Source organism: Urtica dioica, chromosome 5 (assembly GCF_054948205.1).
Source record: "Urtica dioica subsp. dioica isolate 48M chromosome 5, U.dioica_male_clone48M_v1_H2, whole genome shotgun sequence".
Taxonomy (NCBI): domain Eukaryota; kingdom Viridiplantae; phylum Streptophyta; class Magnoliopsida; order Rosales; family Urticaceae; genus Urtica; species Urtica dioica.
The window spans coordinates 9772219-9778804 of NC_142760.1; positions in this window are offsets into that span (position 1 = coordinate 9772219).

Consider the following 6586-nt stretch of genomic DNA (forward strand, 5'->3'; position numbering starts at 1 on the left):
CTCTGAAACTGTGAAGAGACCTTACAAGGCCGATAAAAAGAACTGTCCCGCCTATCTCAAAGCAAAGGAACATAGTATTGTACTAGTTACCGAAGCATGCTTAGTAGCTGATAATGTATCATCGTGGATTATTGACTCCGCTGCTACTAACCATATTTGTTGTTCCTTGAATGGTTTCAAGAAAACCAAAAGCTTAGAGGAAGGCGAGTTCTGTTTCAAATGGGGTGATGGGAGCCTGGTGTCTGCGAAGGCTGTGGGATCTGTGACGCTGTCTTTTGAAGACCGCACTTTAAACTTGAATAATGTTTATTTTGTTCCTACCTTTGGGAAGAACTTAATATCCGTTGCTCGTCTTCTTGAGCAAGATTATTGTTTAAAGTTCATTAAGAATGGAATTCATATTTCGTTTCCTGATAATTCTTTTGTCACTGATGCATGTATGAAGAATGCTCTTTTCTACATCTATCCCACTCAACCTTCTCTTTTAGACACCGAAATAGACAAACCCTTATCGCGAGTAATCATTGGTGAAGGTAACGAAGTATTCGTATCCTCCACGTGCATGTTGGTTGAGCGGACCACATACATCAGAATGTATTAGTTCCAGCAACTCAGTGGCTCTTCGACCTTTATCAGAGAAAGGTCGCTTAGTCATTTTTCCTTCTATGCAGGATTCACAAGTAGGCAGTGAACCTATTGCAGAGGCTTGGAGTGGACCATCCCTCACAAGTCTCTTAATCCTTTCTAGACTGATATGACCAAGTCTTAAGTGCCATAGGTGTGTTGATTTTGTTAGATCGGAGGATTCAGAAAGTTTGATCCTCTTTGGCTCCCTAATTAGATCATTATCTATTTCGGTGTCTAAAAGAGAAGGTTGAGTGGGATAGATGTAGAAAAGAGCATTCTTCATACATGCATCAGTGACAAAAGAATTATCAGGAAACGAAATACGAATTCCATTCTTAATGAACTTTAAACAATAATCTTGCTCACGAAGACGAGCAACGGATATTAAGTTCTTCCCAAAGGTAGGAACAAAATAAACATTATTCAAGTTTAAAGTGCGGTCTTCAAAAGACAGCGTCATGGATCCCACAGCCTTTGCAGACACCAGGCTCCCATCACCTCATTTGAAACAGAACTCACCTTCCTCTAAGCTTTTGGTTTTCTTGAAACCATTCAAGGAACAACAAATATGGTTAGTAGCAGCGGAGTCAATAATCCACGATGATACATTATCAGCTACTAAGCATGCTTCGGTAACTAGTACAATACTATGTTCCTTTGCTTTGAGATAGGCGGGACAGTTCTTTTTATCGGCCTTGTAAGGTCTCTTCACAGTTTCAGAGGCGGAGGCTTTTTGCTCAGTAGCATGTGCCTCTCCTTGATTCCTCTTTCTCTTAGTGAAACCTACAGCAGTGTGAAGTTCCTCCATAAGCTTAATAACAGTGTACTCTAGCTTGTTAATGGAGTAGTTCATCTTGAAGGTATCAAGAGATGCGGGGAGAGTTTCTAAGATCACATCTATGACATTCTTCCCATCAATCTCAGATCCTAGGATTTCCATTTTACTCAGATGACTAATGATCAATATCATAAAGTCTCCATCAGGAGTCCTAGCCTTCATGTGACAGTTCATAAACTGTCGGACTGGTTGTAGCCTTGTTTGACGCCTTTGCCCTCCAAACATCTCAAGGAGATTGTAGAGCATGTCAGCGGCAGTCTCGAAGTCACGATGTTGCTCTTTCAGCATATTGTTCATAGATGTCAAGATATAGCACCTCACAATCTCATCGGATCGAAGCCAGGCCGCTAAGGCGTCATTGTCCTCTTGAGTTGAATCATCATTCGTCAGAGGAGGACACGGGGTGGTGAGTACCCATTTGTGCTTGTTAACGGTAGGTATTATGTTGAGGTTACGTTTCGAATCTACGTAGTTTTCGTTTTCGAGTTTGATCGAGGAAAGAAAGATTGAGAGATGGTGGAGAGACATATTGCCTATATAAGTTGAAACAAGTTTATGATTAGTCTTTGGTTTAGGATTTAAGTTTTATTAAGACTTTTATAAAATCCAAAGGTGTTATAAACCAAACGATAATCTACTCCCTCAAGAGAAGGCCGCAAAAAATCTCCATTTATAAGTAAATGACACATCATTAATGCTTAGCCAAGATGTCAATACATCTATTTTGACTTGCCACCTTGTAAATTGGTTTGATCACTCACATCCTTTCGCAGGGCCTCGAGGGAGGATTACTAGGGATTGAGCCTAAGTGTGCAACCAACCACTTAGTCCAAAAGATCATCTTTGAAAAACAATCCCCCAAGGGGAGGCCTTGCCATCATCGTCTCACTCTCGGACGTAGCTCATTGAGCAATGATCAGCGCAAAGCGCCCTTGAGTACTCTCATTTAAGAGAGGGCCACGAGGGTGACTCTTAGTCTAGCGACACTTGCACTTTTCATTAGTGTTGGGGATCGTGGGTTACAAACAACAAGTATAACCCTCCCACTTAGTTTTTGGAGTTGGTTCATCGACTCTTATAATTTCGGAAACAAATTTCCTAGTTAGAGAGCGACAGAGCGGACAACTAGAAGAGAATCCTAGATCGACATGTTCAGAGCAGTATTAGTGCATAAAGGCACAAGGTACATACTCGATCTTTTCCTATTTTCTATTTCGGGAAAGTGCGTGAGGGAAGTGTGAACTTCAACTCACTCGAACACTTGAAAGTTTGAGATTACACATCTTTTTATTTTTCGGCTTGTCTACAAAGAGACCTCCCACTTAAATTTTCTAGAGCATATAGATTTTGAACATATGTGATATAGATATAGTTTTGAAAACATTTTGAAAATTTATTTGATTTGGATGACAAAATATTTTCAAGTTTGAAAGTGAAAACGGTTTTTCAAAATTCAAACTAGTTTTGTAAAAATTCAATTTCAATTAAACTTCCAAAAATCAAAACATTTTAATCTTACACATCATTTTTATAATCATATGAAAAACATTTTTGCTCATGAAAATTTTCTCATTAGAGTTCTATAACTCATGGTAGTGGGGTTTGAAAATCCGGATTTCTAAAAAAACTGGAGTTTCAGACAGCCGCGCACCTCGGAGTAAAATCGCCATATCTGGCGGTTCCGATGTCCTTTTGAGCCGAACCGGTGGCATTGGACAGAGGAGAGACAGAGCTTTAATTTGATTCAAGAATCATTAAATTTCGATTTCTGAGCAGAGAGTTATGCCACTTTTAATGCGGGTTTACTCCAGCTCGAAGAAAAAGAAATAAATTAAAGCTTGGTCCTATTTAGGTGCGAAAAAGAATCAAGTGTAACGGAACGTTTTAAGATGTTGTTTAAAGCTTTTATTTGTGTTTTATTAGCAGGGTAATAACATAGAATAAAAGAAATAACAACAAGCATAAAACGAATACGGTAAATAAAAGAAACTAGAAAGACAAAGTAACTAGTCACAAAATTTACCGAAATTTCTCAAACCTTTAAAACACGTTTTTCAATATAAAAAATTAAAAACTTTTAGAACTGATTCTAATGTGTTTTAAAAACATCCCAAACTCATAGAAAATCAACATGCTTTTTAATTTAAAGACATGAGCAATAAATTAAAAAAAAATCTAAGATAACAATTCTAACTTGTCACAAAATTAGTAAACTTTCGAAAACGATTTTCAAGCTCATAATTTTAAAAACATGTACATGCTAATCTTTGACCATAGCTCTGATACCATTTGTTGGAATCGATCTAGGGTTTGAGAAAATAATTAACGCTTCGGTAAGCGGCGGAATTTTAAAAATTTTCTTTTACAAGTAAAACAGTTTTTACAAACCGAGACAAGTGCAAGTACATGTAATTAAAAACCAATATGAGCTAGAAGTTTACTAACCTTTCTTGAAGCTTGAACTTTGAAGAAGCTTGTGGAAAGTTTGCAACGCTCGTCTCCCCTCGCAGCACGTCTCTCTTTCTTTCCTCGGCACCTCGAGCAACCACGAAAGTTTCTATCACTAAATCACTCGAAAAGAAGGAATCAGTGAGTGGGCACTTTTAAACACTACGACTTAAGAACGAGTCTCGAAGTCGCAGAGCTAAACACTAGGTCGAGTGAGGACCTAGGTGCCAAAGCAAGAAAAATCGAAAATAAACTAGAGAGAGAGAGAGAGGATTTTCGGCCACAAGTTCTAGAGAGAGAGTCTCTCAAATCTCTTAAACTTGGATGAATCAAATGTGAGGAAATGAGGCTCCTATTTATAGGAGAGGTCTCACCTTCAATAAGGTAGTTTACTCTTCTATAGAATATCACATATTCATGAGCAATTTCCTTTTTTTTTCCTTTTGAGTCACTCGGCCAACTCAAGGCTTCTAGAAGCCTTGATTTGTTTCATATTTTGTTCAAGGCCTTGCCTTGTCTCTCACTTGGCCGATTCCCACTTTCCTCTTGGAAGAAATTTGTTTCCTCTTTTTCTTTTGGCAAGTATCTAAATACATTTATGCACAAAATAAACTCTCTTTCTCTTAGGTATTTGGGCGCCCATTCTCATCTAGAAGGAGCTTCTAGAAGCTTCTTCATATGTTCATGACAACATGAGAAAAGCCCATTAAGAATTTTCAATAAAATTCTTATGAAATGAAATTAATTCACAAGGCCCAATAATCAAGTTATGGCCGAGTGACATTAAGTCATCAAATGAACTTGTCAAAAAATTTATTGACATTCATTTCATCATATGTCTCAAAAGACAAAAATACCCTTTTGACTATTTTCGTTCTTGTTTTGACTTAGCTTCCAGTTTAACTATTCCTATCGATGTGATTCATGACAGTGACCTCATGGACCCAAATGAACAAAGCTTGAGCTAAACACTTGGACTCAAAAGTTCACAAACCTTTTCCAAGTTTAGCTTAATGCCAACTGACTCCACTAAAGAGCTGACACTGAAAATCTCTCGGTTCAAATGAATTTATTTTCTACTCAAGAATTCGACCTAATTATGATGAGCGGATCCACTGAATATTATCTATGTTTACCCTTCATGAATGTCATCAGCTAGTCGGGATTTACTAAATTACCATTTTACCCTTCTAGCTGTTATTTCCTCAACTCCTTTGTCGCTTGTGAATAAGTTAGAAACAATGTATTGACGAGGAGCTAACAAGTCACATTGTTTCATCCAAAAGAGTCAGGACTCAATTTGGACACTGGCCAGTTCATTTATTCACACTCCAAGGAACAAAGCATGAGGTGACATACATTGCATTTCAGCAATCTTGTACATGAATTCCATATCTATGAGAACTTCACAAAGTTACTCATGACAGACTCACAACTTAGTACTTCACCAATAGGCCTTGTTCGGAATCACATAGTGAGTCCGAACTTTGACTTTCTCAAATGAGAATACTAAGGTGTGAAATGGCATGTCTCATTTCAGGATTAAGGTAAGCATGATGCAATTCATACATAGTGACTTCGAGACATAAGAGGTTAAATGGTTTGTTCTTATATTGTCTCTAGAAGTGCACTGGTCAATTCAGTATCTTCGGAAGATACCTAGAAGAACTATAGAGTCCCCAACTCTCAATGCCTCATAACCAGACATCATAGATTCTTCTAACAATCATACTGAGGTCAATAGTCCTTTGACCCTAAGATTGCGAATATAACGTTTTAAGCAAACTACGAAGAGTTTGTTCATGCAAATCTACATTTGTCTCTTCGTAAGTTGTTAAGTTTGTTTATGGACTAAAAGACTAAGGTTTTATAATAAAGCTTCAAACAAAGAAAGAATGAATGAACGTTTCAACTTTATTAATGAATAGATAGGCAATTACAAGCAAGAGTCTTCATGAGACTTTATTACATCAAATGTACAAAATAAAGACTACAACTCTTCTTGTGGGCACCATTGACAACAACCTCATGGACCCAAATGAACAAATCTTGAGCTAAACACTTGGACTCAAAAGTTCACAAACCTTTTCCAAGTTTAGCTTAATGCCAACTGACTCCACTAAAGAGCTGACACTGAATATCTCTCGGTTCAAATGAATTTATTTTCTACTCAAGAATTCGACCTAATTATGATGAGCGGATCCACTGAATATTATCTATGTTTACCCTTCATGAATGTCATCAGCTAGTCGGGATTTACTAAATTACCATTTTACCCTTCTAGCTGTTATTTCCTCAACTCCTTTGTCGCTTGTGAATAAGTTAGAAACAATGTATTGACGAGGAGCTAACAAGTCACATTGTTTCATCCAAAAGAGTCAGGACTCAATTTGGACACTGGTTAGTTCATTTATTCACACTCCAAGGAACAAAGCATGAGGTGACATACATTGCATTTTAGCAATCTTGTACATGAATTCCATATCTATGAGAACTTCACAAAGTTACTCATGACAGACTCACAACTTAGTACTTCACCAATAGGCCTTGTTCGGAATCACATAGTGAGTCCGAACTTTGACTTTCTCAAATGAGAATACTAAGGTGTGAAATGGCATGTCTCATTTCAGGATTAAGGTAAGCATGATGCAATTCATACATAGTGACTTCGAG